At 38.7% G+C, this 19,987-nt stretch overlaps 1 protein-coding gene across 2 annotated transcripts in view; it reads left to right on the forward strand.

The window, feature by feature from the left end:
- Positions 1–19,987, forward strand: part of PCCA (propionyl-CoA carboxylase subunit alpha) — a 278,772-nt gene that overhangs the window by 241,737 nt on the left and 17,048 nt on the right. The window lies entirely within an intron of this gene.

Below are 19,987 nucleotides of genomic sequence, written 5' to 3' on the forward strand. Positions count from 1 at the left end.
ATACTGTAGAGAAAAATGAGTTCTTTCAACAATAGAGAGGGAGAGAGATGAATGTTTTAATCAGAAGAACAAAGAAAACCCATGTGCACTAGTCAGTAACTGGGTTAGTGGGGAGAATTTACCTTTTTTTAATTAAAAAAGTGAAAAATTAAATCTTGCTATTAGACTGCTTGTTTCTGCTTCCAGTGATCTGGTGGCATCATTACTTATTAATCGATGCTATTTTCTATGCACAAGGAACTTATTTATTGTATTTATATAACACTGCCTAATGAATCATGTGGCTGCTTACAGTGCAGTAATATTGCAATAGTTTTAGTTATAAATATTTTTAATGTTCCCTTTGGTGATGGATGGATTATTCCTCGCACTGAAGGCAATGGCTCAGCCAAGCCTTTTCAGAGAACAATTTGAGTGTCAGTTTCACAAGTGAAAAAAATCCTGAAAGGAAAAGGAAGCAATTCATTCACAACGGGACATGGTGCAGAGGAGGATAACCTGCCTTCAAAGATTTTTGTTTCGAGTATTATAATGTTTAATAAATAGTTTACTTCAAAGGCCTTTGCTGAAAAAAAATAAAATAAAATAAGCAGCTTTCCTGCTATTCTTGTTCACTGGTCCAGTGTTGCTATAAGTAGCTCATATCCTGTCCTCTGTGGTCTCAGGTGGTTAGCTTTTGTTTGTGAAACCGAAGCTTCAACCAAAAGAGCTGTGCCACTACTTAAATTATTAGGTAGCTGACAATATGTCTTAAAAATCAATGAAGCTCATTGTGGAACTTCAGAGGTTGACTTCTACATGGGGAGGAGGGGTGTCTGTATTATTTTGGGTGATGAGCAAAACCAACAGATACCAGACCATCTAAAAATAGAAGTTGCTAAGAAAGGAGTTTAAAGTAAATCCTTCACTTCCATCTTCCCCCAGTGTGCACTTTTTTTTTCAGGCATTGTTAAAGTTTCATAGAGTACCAGATATATTGGGAGGTCATTTAACCTGTCTGCCATGTCATGATTAGCAATAACAAAACCCACGCCTGTTTGAAGTTCCTCTGACCTGTTCTGTATTCATTTCTGTATGTCTTTGTTTTGTTTCTGCTAAATGTTGTGCTTGGTATTTGTGTTCCATTGAGTAAAGAAATGACTCAAAGCTTAAAGGAAAAGGCTTGGGTGTTTCCCAAATAATTACTTCTTAGGTTTTCTAGCTCTGAGCATATGAACTAAGCTACCGTTCTGTTTTCTTCCATTGTTTTCAATTCCTAGTCATTTCAAGTCATTTCAGGGAGTAGTGTTGTGTTGCTGCCATCCTTCAAAGCCCTGTGTTGGGGGCACAGTCGGGATATGAAAACAGAAGCATTCAATCTCTGTAGTAAGGATCTTGAAGCGGAATTGCAAAGATCTGGTCTTCAATTTGTAGCCCATTGTAGCCTAAACTGGAAGCGACGTTATGTTGAATAGAGTTGAGCCCTAAAAGAAATGAAACTGCTGGAGCTACCTTCACTTCATCTGTGTTCTTAGGTGATTGAACATGGACTGCTTTTAACAGGGGGTTAACCCGCTCCTCCCAGGTAATGCTTTATACTGAGATCACACCTGGCATTTGAGATCTGGAACATAAGCACTAGAGCGGTTTTCTCTGATTGGAGATTTATTGGGATGAGTCTGAAGGCGGTTGCACACCATTTGCTTGGCCACATCCAAGTCAGAAATTTCCATGAGTTGTCACAAGTGGATAAGAGAATATCCCATGAATAACAAGCTCAGTGGAAAAAATAAATCAATGTCCTGAATATATCTCTTCACGTGTCCTGCACTTTCTTTCCAGTTAAATGTTAGGTACTAAGAATGATGGGGGCTTGACCAATGCATCCTCAAGATGAGATCCAAAATGCAGCCCCCAAGAACACGTTAAGAGAAAACTAAACATGTAAAGGGCAAACTGGGACAAGCAAGATGCCTAGGGGTGTTCTAGAAACACAACTCCAAGCCAACGAAACAAGAAATTTTCACCTCATGTGTGACTTTGACTGAGGAGGATATATTTGTCACTGAGGATCAGTGGCATAAGGAGAAGACTGAGAGCAAACAGCTTCTCTGCAGAAGCAAAACTTTATAATCCTATACAGGGAGGGTGAAATACAGTCTCCAAGGAAAGATGAAGTATGTAAGACTGAGCTGTTTCTATTGTGTAATTTATGATCTTCAATAACATCCTTGGTTACTCTGGTAGGAGGAAAGCTTTTTTTTTTTTTTTTTTTTTTTTTTTACCAAACAGTCCATATGCAGACAAGTACAAGTAGAGGTGGTTCTGAGATTTTAGAACTGCACCACCACAACTTCATGGTCTTTACTATTGACCATGCATATCACCATGACTGTGAAATACTTAGTCCCCAGAACATGTCAAGGAAGTGATTACCTCAAATCAGCTCTTGTTCAACTTAGAGCTAATGAATAACTATTAGAAACTAATCAGTGCTTTAATGGCAATTAGGAAAGTGGGTAAAATTACTTGAAATTAAGATGAGTTCGTGTATCTGTGTAGAATTCCATACTGAGCACTGAGTAAATGTTGTGGTGCTCAAAGCAGGAATAGTTAAACGATGGCCACTGGTCTACTTTGGCTACCATGCCACTTGGATCCTTTGTACTTCAAGTAATTGCCTGAAGGGAGAGGATATATGGGTGATGATCAGGATAACCAATAAGTTAGAGGTGCATTTTGGCTTAAGCATACTCAACTGCCTTATAAGAAAGCCATGAATTTCCCTTCCAACTATCCACCACCAAATCTATGTATGTGACTTGCCTCATTTTCCTTTCTTCATAGAAGGGCCTTTTTTGTAAAGGTTGTTCCAATTATTACCCTGAAATAAAACTCCATAGCTGCACTTCCTTTTAAAGGAGAGTGTAGCTTTGTTTTTCTGTCCCATTTGTCTCTTTCTCTTTTGCTAGTATTTCCTGAATAAGGGACAGCATTTTTTTCCAGAACTGAAACTGCTATCTGCCAAAAATTAGACATCACAATCTGAGATTACACCATCAAGAGAGAGAATCAGGTACTTCCAGGAGCGATTCTCTTCCACGTGCTTTTCTGCTTCAACTGTAAAGGGCTCTAAGTTCCCATGTCTGAGCTTCAAGTGTACCCAAAGCCATCTACAATGGGCTGACATCAATAAAACAGGTCCTACAGGAACCCTGTAGTTTTTACAGCATCATGCAGAAGCCAGATAGCTTCAAACCAAAATGGTAATGCTGCCTGAACCTCACCCCTAGAGCTGGTTGAGGTGTTACAGGAAATTTGTTAGAGCCTAGATCTTACTGAGAGCATTACCAACAAAGTTTCTCTTTAACATCTGACGTACTATCTAATAACTTAACCAAAGAAAACTTCCTTGAGGATGCCTTTAAAAATGGCATATCATCTTACGTGTATATCTAGTTATATAAATAGTTATATGTACACATGAAGTTATGTATAAATAATTTGTACACACGGTATAGATTTATACACATTTCGTACAAATGATCTTGTTAAAGACTAAGGTGACAAAAGGGAAATGGTTTAATGTTAAAGAAAAAAGAATGGGAGAATCAGATGATGATTTTACTTTTTGTGTTCAGGTAGTAGGGTCCTCTATGTAACAGAGAAGTCTAGATTTTTCCTTCTGTGTGCAACTTTGTTGGCATGGATGCTAAAGGAATTAATAGAATTGTAAAACCAGCTAGTAACTGATGCTTCACCTGAAATACTGAAACTTCAGGAAAATGAGGCTGTGAGGAATAAAAAGAAAAAGTAACAGAGCCAAATTATTTGTCTGTGGTTGCTGTTGACTGCTGCACAGTAAATTGCCTCACTGCCCCACTGGCAGAGCTTCACTTTTGTGGACTCCAGCAGTTACAGTAGTTCTTCTGCATTTAGCGTATGTTGTATCAATTACTGTGTGTCATTATGCACACATGTAAATTATGGAAGCTTCTGTTTTAATGCTTCAAGGGAAATAATTTTGCATGTACATTGTTAACTCTGTTTTGTTCAGTTTTCTCTATCTTGAATTTCTAATTTTGAATTTCTCTAATTTGAATTTTAATATTTCTGAAAAACTAGATCTAGCATTCATGCTATTCGGGGGAGTGTTGAGGTAGATTGTGGTTGGCATAAGGATGTTTTTATGAAACTGGTAAATGGGAGGAAAGATGGATGAAGCACACTGCCTTGTATTTCTTTTGCAAGCAGACATCAAAACACTGATAGAAGTTAAATAGGATCAGAAGGGAATTATTTTAAATTTTAATGAATTCATACCTCTTTCCAAGAAAGCCAGCTTCATTCCTAAAACATATTAAAAAAAAAAAAAAAAAAGAATTTGTGGTTGATTTCTGAAAGATGTGAACTGTAAGGTCTGTTTATATTTAAAATTGTCATGCACCTCTCTGTCAGTAAATACATAAAAACGTACCAGTGTTATTCTAAAGCATTCTGGCTTTGCTCTCTTTTTTTTTTTTTTACTCATTTTTAAAATATTAAATCAGTAGTAAAAAGTAAGAGCAAGTGTGCTATGGAGCGTACTTCCCCAGTATTTGCTATGAAGTAAAAGCAGGATTGCTCAGTACATGTAAAGTTTGAAGAACTTAATAAAAAAAGAAAAAAAGAAAAGGGTCAATACCTTGGTGCCTGGGAAACGCTATTGGTACAGTATTACTTCAGAAATAGTGCAAGCTAGCATAAGTTACTATAGGAAAAATGAGGATTTCCTTAAAAAGATTGAAAAGGTGAAGGATCGTGAGGTTCAAGGACACATTTTGTAAGGGATTAGGAGCAATCAGAAAAAGAGTTCCTGCTGAAAGTCAGTGGTTGGGGAAACCTGTACATTTGATGTCTTGTAAAAGCTTCTTTTCACACAATTTCGTTTATGGCAATTTTTAAATAACATGATTTTGCCAAAGTCCTTATATGTAGTTCTTTTTGAAGATAAGAGAAGATACGTCAATCTTGCTGACATTAGTTTTTTTTTGAACGCATGTATTGTAACTATAAAATGTTTCTTTGCTTGTATTAACTAATATTACAATCATGCATTATTTCTAAATGAAAATTGGATGTCTTGGGATATCCTTCCAAGATCTGTAGCTTTTCTTGTTCTGTTTTGAACAGAGCAAATTGAAATTCATGCAATGTGCCCTTCAAAACATGGTTTTCTTCACATGATATTCATCAAGATGATTTTAACATTAGTATGCCTTCATGTTGTATTAGTTCAGAGATTACTTAACAGTTCAAACAATAATGTTTTTCAAGGAATGCTGAGAATCTCTGATACTTCTTTCTTAAGTTTTTAAATTTTTTTTTAAGTTCTTTTTTTTTTTTTTTTTCTTTTCTGATATCTCATGCAGTATAACCTTGTCAGAGGATAACGATGTTCAGGGTGTAATGGTGCTGCCTGGTAATTTTTCAGATGGTAACTGTACTGGTGCTGACTACGAAATTCTGACTCTTCTTATGTGAAACCTAAAAGAAGATCTGAAAAGACTTGAACAAAGCTCGGTCTTCACTTTAGTTACAATTCAGTCATATGCCAGAAAACTCACATTTCTGAGTATTGATTGTGTTCATTTACCACAGCAAAGTGCATTCATTGATAACTACCTGCTGGTATTGAATCAATCTTATGTGAAGCACAGGGCATTATTGTCAGGTAGGATAAATAATATTGACTCCATTTTAAAATGAATACAGCATAGAAGAAATTAATTTGGTTCTATGAAGTCATTTAATTATATTCTATTGACTATATAAACAGTGAAGTTTATGTAACAATATGATATCATGTGGCAAGTTACAGCTACAGGCTCTAGCAAGGTTACCCCTCCGTAATGGCACTAAACATATTTTGTTTTGTTTTGTATTAAAGGAGGAAGAGAAATCCAATGCCTGTAATCAGACATAAAATAGTATCACAATTGGTCCCAAATTCTCTGCAAAGCTGTAAGTGGAACTGGAATTGTTGTCTTTACTGACTGCAGCAAACCAGCTCGCTGGTTATGTTGTAGGTCAGCAAATTTCGAGGCTTCAAATATTATTCTGGCCAGTGTACTCTGCTCTCAAAACTCCTTACCTTCCAAAACAAGCAAATAATCAGGAATAGGAGAAAGGAGTCATGTTGATTATGCTTGATCATCTTTCAAGCTATTCGGTCTGTGAAAGGGTAGCAAGGAGGGAGAGCAAGTGCAACACAACTACCACAGAAAAGAGCGTGCTGTGGAGATAGCCTCACAGTTGCTGTTGCATTTATTCCCTTATAGTGATAAGAAACTGTTTTACCATAAAGTAGTTAAACAGCAGAAACTAAAGCAAAGAAATTGAAACACAGAACCCTTTCTGGGTTACAGGCAGCCATGCAGCTGAGATTTAGTCATTGATTGCATGCGCCCAAACATCATCTTCACAGGCTATACGGTTAATCTTTGAGACTCGATAAATGAGAAAAATAAGTTATAAATTACCATGTGCCATATGTAAAGGGTAGGAGACACTGATAATTCTGCCAACCTCATGTGACTCTCTTCTCATTTTAATTAATGAAGAGTGAATAATTTTAAGCCAGTTTATAGCTGTTTGAACATCTATCTAAAATCCAACACTCTTGGACACAGCAGTGAGGTCAAAAAACAAGCAAATGGATTAAAACTGGTGTCTCTATTTGAAAAGGAGATACAGGATGTGACTGTAACCATTTGATACAATTTTGTCGTGAATTAAATTTGCCTAGAGAAAGTAATTCAAAGAGAAATGAAGATAGATAGACAATTATCACTAATCAGTTTTATAGAAATAGACATAAACTGTGGTATGATTATAACCTTTTTTGACAACAGTAGTTTAGTATTATACATTCAGATGTCCTTAGGCATCAGACCTAAATGTCCAGAGGGGCTCAAATGTCTGTTTTAGCAACTACGGCAAGATTCAATTGTGCTTTAAGTGTCTGAGTCAAAGACAGTGATCCACGAAGCTTAATGTCCAGCAACCTCTGAAGTGTCCTCAGGATGCCTACAATAAAATAAGCTTCATAGCTGTCTAACTTAAGGCACCTTCATCTTCTTAGTGACCGTGGTCTGGCAAACTAGATCTCCAATCTTCACTTATTCCCATTGTGCTGCTGAAACAAAGCACTCAAAGTCGTCTCAGGTCTCCTGAGAGAACAGTCTTCAGAATCACCTAGCATATGTGGGCAACACTGCCTAGCTGCTGTGGTCATATTCATCAAAAATCATAGCTGTAGAAGGTAGAGATGCTCGCTTTTTGCAGCTCCCCTCACTACTGAGAGAGTGCTTGCCTAAGAAGGTGGAGGTAGGGGTTATATACTGACTTCCACCTGATGGGATTGCAATCTGCTGTGTCCCTGCAGTGTACTGTAATTGCCAAGTCTTAGTGTGGGATAGTGGCAAAACCTAGTGGTCCTTTTGGTACGCCCACCCTACTTATTCACGTGTGGTGTAATTTTAGTTACCTACTGATGAAAATCTTTCTTTACCGCATACATTAAATTATGGAGTCGGTTGCCTTGTCAGCCAGATTCCGGCCATTTTATAGACGTTTAAGTTTAAAAAAAAAAAAAAAAAAAAGAAGATAATAAAATATATATGTTTTTGCAATTTGTTTCACTTTAAAATTTTATTTGTAATCAGTGTTATAAGACTGATCTTTTCAACTTTTCTCTTACCTCACAGTGAAACATTTTCAGTTCAATTTCTTTGCAAATCTGAAATTTGAAAGACCAACCAGGAAGCTTTAAAGCATCGGGATAACCTGCAGGTCTCTTTCTTCCATTATACTGAGTAGTGAGAGCATTGTGTTGGATAAAATCAGTACTAGTTATTTCTAGTCTTAGAAACTTTTCCTCCTCTTCATCATCATTTGACCCTGCCTGTTAATGCTCAGGCATTTGTGTTTTGCAGCGGCATTCTTTGTTGTTACTTGTTTCTTTTTCTATTCCCAAAACAAGTTCATATAACTACTGATATACAGACTTACTCAGATTGCTTTTTATGCTGAGACTGATTAACTAGTATGTTGAAAATAGATGCATAGCTATGGATGTGTTAACCTACTGCGTTATTGGAGCTAAAATTCTCCTCAGTTCATTGGTTTTCACCTTGTGGCCAGTGGATCACTGCTAGTCTATAGCATACTCCTTGTCGGGCCGAGAAATTCACTGTACGATTAACAACAAACTTGAGCATGAGTTCAAGTTTCTTATGAATAGTGTTTTTGTCTTTTGATGCTAAAAAACATAGTTAAAGAGACTCGACCAAGTTGTCTGATGATCAAGAGAAGCACACTACAATTTGCATTTTGTTTTTTAAACCAGCAGAGAAATTAGCGTGGTGAAACTGGAAAATAGCTCTTGGGCCTAAAGCAGTAGCAGCTATGAGTGTAATAGTCCAAATGTACTGTAGGTTGTTGGATTACATGCAGTAAAATGCTAGCATGAGAAACAAAGTTTTGATATGCAATAAGAGAAAACGTATAAAATGCATCTACAACAGAAATCTTACAATGGTAATTACAAACATATTTAGCGTGGCATAAAAATGATTGTTGGGTAAGGTGAAGTGTAGGACTGATCAAATATTTAATCAAAGTTCATTGTCTTTGAGTTTCATTTGAATTTAAAGAAATATTCTCGGCTTTCTTTCTCTACTGTTCTCAGGATAATTGTCTGAATCAGTTTCACACAATTCTTTAATTATTATATGAAAAATCAAGAGTTGGAATCAGAAATGAGAGTACAGAGAACAATATACACCATGCTCTAAATTTATTACTCACAGAAACTTAGTCTGATTTAAAAATAAATAAATAAATACTGAGTCACTTTAAGCAACAACTGCAAAATGTTGCCCTGAGGACAGAGGTTAACTCAATTGAGAAATAATGGCCAAAACTCACACACTAATAACTTTTGGGGGGCTAAGGGTAATTTAGCCCTTGAGAAAACTCCATAATTTAATGTGAAATGCTTGGCAGAAAGTGTTGTAGTTTAGAGGCAGACTCAGTGGGTTGTAAGAATTGAAAAGTCTCTTGTACAAAGGCATTTATATTTGCAACTTTTTTTATCTCCCCAAAATGTATGTTGTTATAAGTAAAATTTTTAAAAGCACTCAGAAATTTGCAGCGTGAAGTACATTAAAGTTCATTTCGGGGTTGTGTCCAATAATACAGAAGGTTGTGTTTTCTAAAAGAAAAGCGAAAGGTGGAGTTTTCCAAATGCATGAAAAAGATTTGAGTGGACAAAATACTGCAGATCCATCTTTCTTAGTTTCTTAGTCACTTAACGTGAAGTTCCCTAATGCTTTTAGCAGGAGTTGTTAAATGGGGTGTTTTTGTCTTATCTCCATTTACACGATTGCATTCTGCTGTCCTGTCAAGGGTAATTGGATGTGGTAATGTTCATCACTTCATCCCCAGTCCCAAATCCACTGAATAATGTTGCTGTTTAATGGTAAAGGACTCCCAGGACTCACTTTTACCTGAGCCTCTTACATGAATGTTATGGCTTTGGGCTAAGATAGCTATGGCATAAATTGCTGAAGGAATATTTGAAAATTATTAACTTTGTATTTGTGTGAGTGAAATATTTATAAACTTGTTTTTGATATAGGCACTCCAATTCATTATCACACTTAAGGAATATGTTTAACTATGCAAGTGCTTAAAGCTGAAAATACGAGTCTAGCCCTTGAGTTTTTTTTTCTTTTTCAATTTCAATTTTAGCATCCATTTGATCTCAATTTTTCTGCTTTTCTTTGTGTCTGCTCTGCAATATTTTATGTATGATATGCAATGTCAGTTTAATGAAGAAATGGTCCCTGGAGCAGAACTGGACCCTACTTTCCTGATTTCAGGGTCATATCTGGGCTTAGGGAAGGAGGTGGCTGATCGCATGGTGCTGAGTTGTTGCAGCAGCAGAACTCTAAAAATGTATTTTGATCCAGAAAGGAGGCTATTTGTAAGCACCTTCAGTGACAGATGATCAGGGGTTTGTATTGCCATTTTGGATTTAGGTGCTTCAATTCTTCCTAAGTGTCCTGCTGTAGATATGTAAGTCTTTTATTGGATCTAGCCATTAGATATTAGGATTGTCATGTAAGGCCTGACTTATAAAAGCACCAGTCTGTAATGTAAAAAGCCCCATCCTGCAGAAGATGGTAGGGATGATGGATTCATTTCTCAAACACGTTTTCCAGGCAAATCTGTCCATGTTAGTGGGCAGTGTAGCAACTCAGTTCTTACTGAGCTGAAAATTCTCAGCAGTCTCTTCGGTGAGACCATGAAATCAGTGGGACTATTGACAAGAACAGTCCAGGACAAAAACAGATCCAGGATTTAAAGCCCCTTCTGTCTTGAACGTGAGCGGTAATGCTACTAAACCCCCTGAATCAGTTGCTGGGCTGTTTAATTGCCATGCAGTTTGGCAGAAAGAGGTATAGCAGAGATCATCACACAGTTTATGTAAAGCTGCACCATCTTTGATGGGTTGAGTCCTTATAAATGTAGTCACTAATTCTCTCTACTTCCTCTCACAACTGGCTAAAGACTCCTGCTTTGAATTTTGAGTTTGCAACAGCCTGAAAACGCATCTGGGCTTGCCCAGGTTCATATGTTAACTTACCTGAATTACCATACTTCAATCCAGAGGGCTTTGTAAACTGGATCAAATTGCTGTAAGAGGGCCCTGGCTTCCTACACACATTTTTCTCCAGTTGTAGATGTCATTCTGCTACCTGCTGTACAAAACAAAACAGAAAGATGCTGTGGCTTACCAAGTAGTATTTGGAAGCCCTCCAAGGCAAATTAACAGACCAAGCTCTAACCAGTTCTTGTTCGACCACTAGAAAACTTTGTAAACTGTAAAAGAATGTAGTTTGCTCTGTAACTCTCCCTGTATAAAATATATAGACAAAAAGCATTTTAGCTGTCTGTGCAATATGAGACCTATCTAAATATTCTTTATGGCACAGATACTCGCACAGTGAAGGAAAGGACTCTGTGCTCGGCTTTTTCTTCCATTCAAGCAAATGTCAAAAGTTGAGCTGAGCTTGAAGAGATAAGGATTCAAACATTTATTATTCCGTGGCCACCCAGAGAGGGAAAACATGGTGTCTGGAAATTAAGCAGCATTTTCTTGGCATTTCTGTAGACCAATTTCGCTATATGTTTTTTTTTTTTCCTAGAGAGGGATGTGTTGTGTCCCTAATCAGATAGTACTTTTTAAAAAGTACTTTCTTACTGAACTTACTGAGTAGCTTATGATCTTGTAATTAACCAAAATAAACCATGCTGACAAATAGTAAGCATAATACAGGTGTTGGATTGCAATATAACTGGTACTATGGTTTTTAGCATCTTTATCGTTTTTTCTCTTTTTGTAAGTTGTTACCTTAGTCACTCAGGCCTCTAGTTAAATCAAGGCTTAAACGCACCAGGATTAGCTTAATCAAGCTCTACAGGCTACCTTTGCAAGCATTGTCACAATGGACTTGCTTTTTATTGTTGTGAAAATGCATGACTCTAACAAATTAAGCGAGATAGATACACAGGCAACTTTGTAGTCACCTGTGGCCACTGCAGCTCATTGCAATCACTATTAGCTGTTATGAACTATTAGCTCTTCTCAGACAGCAAAACTCCAGGACAGCAGAACCGAACTTCTCTCTGAAAGATGTTTTTTTAGACTTGGTGTTAAGAACAGGAGGAGGACAAGAGGTTACCTGGGAAGCACTCCAATTTTATTTCAGAATACTGAGCCCTCTGAGACATTTTGTACAAGATACATTCGAAATCTCAGGGTGAGCAAATATTACAGTTGTATGTAGGTAAAGGAGGTTCAAAACATCAGCACACTTTTATCTTGCTGCTGCTTCTGAGTCTGCTCCATCATCTTCTTTGCAGTGAATGCTTGTAGTTTGTCCATTGATGCACACATCCTGTAGCAGTGGTCATTAAATGTTGATTGCTATTTTTTGTTTGTTTGGGGAAAAAAAAAGTCCTATTTGTCCTATTTTGCAACCAACTGCTGTTCTCTGCTACACAATGAGAAGAGAATTGCATGGTACTCATCAGTGGCTACGTTTTATTGTTATAGAATAAACAGGTCAAGTGTTCTTGCTTATTTAAAATAATTGCAAAAATCGAATTAGGAGTTTTTAATTAATGTATATTAAAAACTACTGTGCTGTTTAATGGGGTTGGTCATGTTTAACCACTGTCTGTACAGAGCTGATCATATATATATTTTTTCTACTCCAGAATATATTGCATATTTAGTGGGTTTGATTTTGTAAGCACTTAGGCATGTGCTTTGTCTTACACTAATAAGTCCCGGTAGCTACTGTGGGCCTGGTTACATACGAAAAGTTAAGCAAAACCTTGTAGGATGGGGACTCGTTTCAGAAATCAAGTAGCCAGAACGTTTCAGAAAAAAAGTAGTTGCTTTTTTCTTGTGTAGAATTTCCATACTGTTTTTTAATAGATTTTTATCAGAGAAATCTGTATTATTCCTAAAGGAGTTCATGTTTTTTTTTGAGACAAAAACCAAGTTGCTAATGATACAACTAAACCATTTTCACAAAGTTGTAAGTGTGGTGTCAGGAACCTATTGCTAACCGAACAGCAGATCAGTTGTTGTGTGTTGTACGTATGTTCCGCACATGGTGCTCAAGGCAGTTCTCACTGGGCTTTTCATTAAATAGCAGATATTAAGCGAATGTTTTAAGTATAAGTTGACCGTATTTGAAGCCATAAGAGTGATGAAAGTGATGCATTATGTCACTGTAACATATTGACATTATCAATTATGTGTTATTAAACAGCTTAGCTAACTGAATGATTTACCTTGTGTTTAACTGCCTTTTTCAATTAAAGGTAGCAAATGCTGTAGAACCGGGGCACAGTCATAGAAACCATATATTTTCTCCTGTTAACACCAGCACTGCTGACATGCAAGTGATGGGAGTGTTGGCATTTTGCTGCAGGCTCTAATGGGCTAGTTTAAACGGTCTAAAAAAAAAAGTGATTAATGATTAGGAACAGGACTGTTACACAGCTTCACAGCTCTTTCCCTCCGTGCGTTTCCATTTATGTCAACTAGCCGCACACTTGGGAGGTGTTATTTCAAAGTAGTCAACATAGAGATTTTTTTTTCCTTTTTTTTTTTTTTTTTTTTTTCCTACTGCTATTTGTTTCTATTTCATAGGTCCCTTCGGTTAGCCAGATATAGCTAATGTTTCCTTAAACTTGTAAACTTCAGTGACAAAAGAGGATAATCCACCAGCTTTATGTCAGACCAAAATCTAAACTCCAGCATAATTTCTGAACAGTGAATGCTGTCTTTAACATCACTCTGTTTGCTCCTGTTTAGTTTATTGTGTTGGAAATAATTTAAACGTTCCTCTCAAAATGACTGAAGCACTTTGTCAACCAATAAATGATTCTCTTCTGCTATTCAGTTGATATTGCAGCAAGCAGTAATTTGTACATTAGTACTGCTTTGTTTGTAACTGGTAACTGTCCACCCCCAAATCCTCCCTTATATACATGGATACACATATACGTATATAGTTGTTACGTGTCTTTCGTTGGGAACTGAGCTTGACAAACATTACGACGACCCTTTAAACTCCACTGAGTTTGGAAAATCCAATATATCATTCTTTTTAATTAACCTTACGATAGTGAGATACCGATAGATACAATGCATTCTCTTTGCTCTTTTAAGCTAAGGCAATATTGTACACTGAAGAACAGCAGGGATTAAACACTCAAGGGGAAAAGACCTTGTATTTTGGGGGAATTTTCATTTTATTTTACTGGGATAAGATGTAGGCAGCATTCACCCTGAAGTGTCATGTTGTGAAGGGTATTGTTTTCTTGGAATAGAACATTGAATAGCATATTGGTTACTATCATTTGGTATTTTATCATTGGTACTTTGGTTTATTTGGTATAATTGGTATTTTATTAGCCATCAAAATATGAAGCTAGTAGTGATCACAATATGAAACTAAGTCCTAAGTTTTCTGAACAAGTTTTTATGAAGTTTTCTGAACAAAAAGCATAAGAAAATAGTTTATATAATAATCCAGGAGCAGATGTGAGGCGTGAGATGATTTATAGTGCAGTGGTGTTACCGAATAGCACGTTGTGGGATAAGGTGACCCATCTGCCAAACAGATTTGTGTGTCTGTAGAGCAAAAAGCAGGGCTCAGTGGTAAGCACGTCACCCAGTTGGCTTGTCCTCCTTGAATGGGATGCTCAAGATGTCACTGTAGCTCATCTTCCTTGTGTAATGCTGTTTCTAGCTACCTTTGCCAAGAAACCCATGCTCAGGCAGGCATGCTGTTGACTCAGTTGATAGAGTTCAGACAAAGGTAACAGTGGGAATGGTCCTAAAAGTGCTGTGGTCCAATCCATCGCTTGTGACCAGAGGAGGAAGCCGCAACTCTGTATGTACAGTAGGGACATGGGTGGGCAGATTTGGTCAAAGTCACCATTTATTTAAGATGAGAGAATTTACAGAGGGCAATGCAGTGATGAATGGCTGTAGTGCTTTTTAAGAGATGACAAACATCTCCAAAACCTATCTTTGACATTTAGTCCTGTACTTTTGTTTGTCCTGTTGCAGACAGAGCTACATGTTGCTTCTGCGAGATTCACCCCTTCTTGCTTGCACAGTGTATGGGTGGGGATTTTTCAGGGATTTTATTTATTCTGTATGGGCACAGATTAGAGTATGTGTAGTTGTTACTGCAAGTGTGTAAAGCTGCTTCCCTTCTTCTTCCTAATTAGGACATTTAACTTATCAACAGCCACTTGAATTCGCTCGCTTTCAACAGAAACATTTTCTGTTTAAACCACCAGCATTTCTAGCCTGCAGCTGGGTCAGGGGACCATCTGCTCTGGGCAGTTTGTGAGTGTTATTTATTAACTCCGGCCCCCAAAATCTGGATGGTGGGGCGACTGTTCCCAAGGCACGCTCTGCCTGTTCCTTGTGGTTTGAAGGCATGTGTTGAGGTTCATTGCACGCAGTTTTCCTGCACTTTTTTCTCTTTGCCTCGGACCCGTTATTACGGCTCTCTTCTTAAGCGGTGATGGTAAAATCCGTACATTTTCCGAGCGCATCGCTCCAGCACTTTCCCCCCGTAGTTCACAGTGGCACTGCTTGTGGGCAGGTTTCAAAGGAACCTCATCTCCATATGGTTTTACTCGATAATCCTTTATCCACCATCTTCAGCTCTCATTCCGTTGCTTTCTTGCCTGTGGCTACGTTTCTATCTCTGCATCAATTAGCACAGTGATTTATACAACAAGCAAGCAGTTTAGAGGTAATGGTACACAATTAACATCTCATTCCACCATAAAGGGTATGCTAAATACCCCAGTCACTGCTTTCTCTGCCTGGAATTGAAATAAGTGTTTGTCCTAATTCATATGCTATCTGATGTGAAGTGGGCCTGCTTTGTACAGCACTACACCATTAATCTAATTATAGATAGCTGCAAATGAAGTGCTGTCTGAGCGCCGGGCCGGCAGAAAATAGCGCTTTTGTCGTTTAGCATGACTCCGTGAAGCAGGATCGCGCCGGGCCCGGCGCGGTGGCAAAATGGAAGCCCGAGCCCTGTGGCTGCCTGTTGCATCCCTTCTAATTACAGCCGCCTTGTAAACACAGCCGTAAATACGGCCGGAGATGGGCTGGCAGGCGGCTTGCGAGGGGAAATCCTCCATGTGGAGGGGGATTAAATCATACAGCCACGGCCCCAGCCCTCGGGGCCCGGTCCTCGGCCCTCCAGGCCCGGCCTTGGGTCCTCTAGGCCCGGCGCTGGCCCTCTCCCCATTGCTGCTGCTCTTGATTTTTTTTTGTGGCTGTTTTGTATATGTGGCTTCATTATTATTATTATTATTATTGCTCCATTAGGCTGAAGGTGCTGCTTTTTTTTGTGTGTGGCTGTTGGGGCCAGTCCTTGCCACCCCCATGTGGAAATCAGCTCCTGAACTCATACCATCACAAAAACAAAACAAAACACAACCCAAAACTTCCAAGATGTGCAAAGAGCCGTGTAGCTCCTTCATCTGGAGTAGGAAATCCTGGGCTCTAAAAGAGGGTGGTGCCAGACACCCTGCAGTAATATGGGATAACTGTATCATTTTCCTGTTTAGGTGCCCTGGTGGAAATCTCAGCGAGGCCACGGGCGGTCATTGTGTCAAAATGGATAATGCTTCATAAAAAAGGCACTGTGCTCATTGTATTCAGCTCGGCAACGTTGCTTATTATTGCCATGAGTGAATACTGAATAAGGTATTACTCACGAATCTGGGATGGTCAAACTGCAGGCAACACACAACAGTTAAGCGAGTTGAGATAGGATGCTGATTAGTAATGTTAAAGGGAAATTATGTGACCACAGTTAATAAATTTCGTTGTTTCCAAAAAATGACACTGTAAGGTTAGCAAAAGTAATTAAGATGCACAGCAGTTTCTTTACTGAAACCTGAGCTACGTAGGATTTTCACCCTTCTGACCACAAGAATGACAGACATTTGAAAAACATGGGTGAACATTAAGGTAAAGCGCTCTGAAAATCCACATCTGGTCGGCAGTCCAAACAATGTCGTAAGTACCATATGGGTATTGATACGTTAGATTGCTCTATAAAATCTCCAATGGAGTTTGAACATTTACAGCTTCTGAGGACACGAGTTTCAGGTGTATGGGGAAGATCATATTTAATAAACTAATGTGAGTTGTAACAGAGTGCAGTCTTGAGCATGATACTGAAGGTATGCAGTTGTAGCCAGTAAGGGAAATTTATCTGTTCCATGTACAGAACTTGTTTTTAAGTAAAGATGGGGTTCAGGTGTGCTGTGGCCACCTATTTAGTAGCAGCTGGTCTACTTCTTGTCTGCTGACTTAGGAGATCAGTACTGTATATGTCTACAAAAATACCTACAAAACCCAAGGTATAATTTTCAATGTGTTGCTTTCTCTTTTCCCCCACCTAATCCTTTACACTGCTGTTATTACACCTTTCTTTCTCCTTTCTTTTTTTTGTGACAGAGGTTTGGTTGTAAGAGGTAGTTTGGCATTACAAAAACATCCAATTCATTTAGCAGGAGAGTTAGGATACTGTTACGCTAAGAAAACTATTAAGTAACATCCCCTTTCCCTCCTGTAATTTTTGTCAACTGAGCATGGACTCCAGCAGTCTTGTGGAAGAGAAACACCTGTTTTCTGCACCATCAAAAGCTGTGTGGTTCCTTTCAGGTACTTCTCTATTAACTTTGCTTTGGCTGGAAGAATTAGGCTCCGAAGCCCTGTGGAGCGGAGCAGTGGCTGGTGACAACCACTCCTCAGCACAGGTCTGATGGCTAGCAGCTTTCATTGCGCCGGGAGTCCGCCGCAATCTATTTATGACTCCAACAGATGTTTCTTCTGTTTTAGGCCAGTGGAAACCTTCTGGTCTCTATTTATAACCCAAACTTTACAGCCTTCCTCAGGTTACGCCCCTTGCTTTCTCCCATCTTCTCCTCCTTGGGAAAAAGGCGAAAAACCCTAACGCCGTCCACACTCCATTTGTATAAAAACGTCTACATCATATGTACAGTGTTGTCCTCACATGCTAAATCAAAAGCATAACAGCAGTGTTAATCATCCTTAAAAAAAAAAAAAAGAAAAGTATATTTTTAATCATCTTTGTTTTAGTGGCATAGGCAGGCACTGATTTGTCTTCCCCACAACCTTGTGGGTCTCCCCAAGCCATGGGCAGCTTCCCGGCGAGGTGAGCGGCCCCCCTGCTCCTCCTCTGCAAACCTCATCCCCCAGAGATGAGAAACAGCTTTACAAAGGGACGCTTATGTGGGTGTTTAGTGGGGTCCAGGCGGCAGCAGAAATACATCAAAGGTAATCTTAAAGAAGGAACCTTTCTTTGCTGCTTTGTCTTTTTATATTCTGAAAGGTCATTTGTGAACCAACTGTGCCAAAAAAGGCCCTTCCCCGAGAAGTTTACTGTTGTTATTTTTTACTTTTTGATTACAGTAACTTGCTTATCCCCCAAACAGACTAAAGAACAATAAACAAATACAAAAGGAAAAGGAACAGCTCATCAATAACAAAGACCTGCATTTTAAAGCTTTGAGTGTACTGGCTCTTACATCTCACTCCAAGCAAAGCAGGAGTCCTGCAGAGAAAGGAATCTAAAAGATACGAAAATTATAAAGATAGTAAAAACAATGTTTGGTTGGGATATTTTAACTTGCTGTGGAGAACTGGGCTTTAAAGTGCAGCACACTGAGGAACATGGTTTTCCCCCACTGCTGTAAGCTGTGAGCGCATAGGGAATTGTGTGTTTCACTTGCTGTGAAACGCCGTAACTCAGATGAATGCAGGAGGTATGGCTTTCGCTTGAAGTTTAAATTTTGAAATTGGACAGCTCAGAAGTGTTGATCTCTCTCTCTGTAAGTGGCTGGAAAAAAATGAAATGGCATCTAAACCCAATCCGTTGGAATCACATCAAAATAGTCTCCTGCAAGAGGCAACAATACAGTCCACAAATCTAACTTCTGTTTTCTTCCTTGTTGTTTCTTTTTTATTTTATTTTTATTTTTTTATTTTATTTTCAAACTCTGAGTACAAAGAAGACACTAACCATGGATACTGAAACTGTGCAATTTGGTGTAATTATATTCCCCCCCATAGATTTAATGAAGGACTTTTAAGTACAATTTATCTTTGATAAATAGTCCCTCTGCACGGAATGTTTATTAGATTGACAGCAGAATACACTCTGCAAGCTTTTTTTCCTTGCCACTTATGACTCAGACGAATTTTAATAGGAGTAAAAAGCTTTTATTTGCACAGTAATTTCACTTAAGGATCATATCCTTCAGAAACTGGCAGACACTTGTATGTCTTGATTGCAAAACAGACACTCAGGAGCGAAGAAACATGCACAAGATGTTATTATTTGACTTGTCACACTGCTGCAATTCTATTTGCAACTTCTGTCATCAGAGCTCCTCCAGGCATCGCCTCCCCTCTCCCCACAGCACACATGCAAGTGAGCGCACACTCTGCTTCCAGAAAAGGAGCCCGCTGCACTGAACGGCCTTCCTTGTGCGCGGAGATAGCCGAGTGTGTTTTGGTTTGGAGAAAGTGAGCACCAGAGTCTTAATTGCCACGACGATGCCTGCAGGAGGCTTGGGGTTAAAGCAGCTTTTTGCATACAAAATGGTGCTGGTGTGCGTGTGCCACCGCGGTTGTGACCAAGGCGCGCGTTTGGGAACGGGTTCGGAAATCTTTGGGTGCCACTTGCAGCTTCGGGAAATATTGTCGTGGTGTTTTATTACATTTACCCGGGGTGTGGAGGGAAGGGTTGGTTCGTTCGATCATTTATTTCCGTGTACTTCTGAAGAGAAGCAATATTTCTAACCAAACACCTACCCTGTTCTTTGCACATAATCTGCGTGTGCAAGCACCGTTTGTGGAGGACGATGATCCTCCGTTACCTTGTTTTATTTTGGCTTTGAAAGCTGCTTTTTAAAGATGTCATTGCCGAGTTAATTACCTTTTGCATGTATTCCTAAATACCTTGTTCTCCTCCCTAGAGGAGCAGAAGGCAGAGTCCCCCTTTACCTTCACCATAAGGGGATCGGATTTTTTCTGTCTGTGCAGAAATGAGAAGTAAAGACGTTTTATTGCTAATAAAACAATAGCTAATTGTTTTGGAAGAAAACATACTGTTCAAAGCAAGGTGTTGAACTTTCCATCAGCAAAATACACATTTGAATTGTAAATGCACTTCATCCCATGCTTATTATTAAAACCTTTGTTTAAATTATTGATGAAGTGTGGTGCTGGTCTTCGCTCAGTTGGCCATGGGGAGGAAGGAGCTTCACGCAGAGACCTGCTGCCATCTACTGGATTTTTGCATTC

The sequence above is a fragment of the Anas acuta genome, chromosome 1 (assembly GCF_963932015.1).
Source record: "Anas acuta chromosome 1, bAnaAcu1.1, whole genome shotgun sequence".
Classification (NCBI taxonomy): domain Eukaryota; kingdom Metazoa; phylum Chordata; class Aves; order Anseriformes; family Anatidae; genus Anas; species Anas acuta.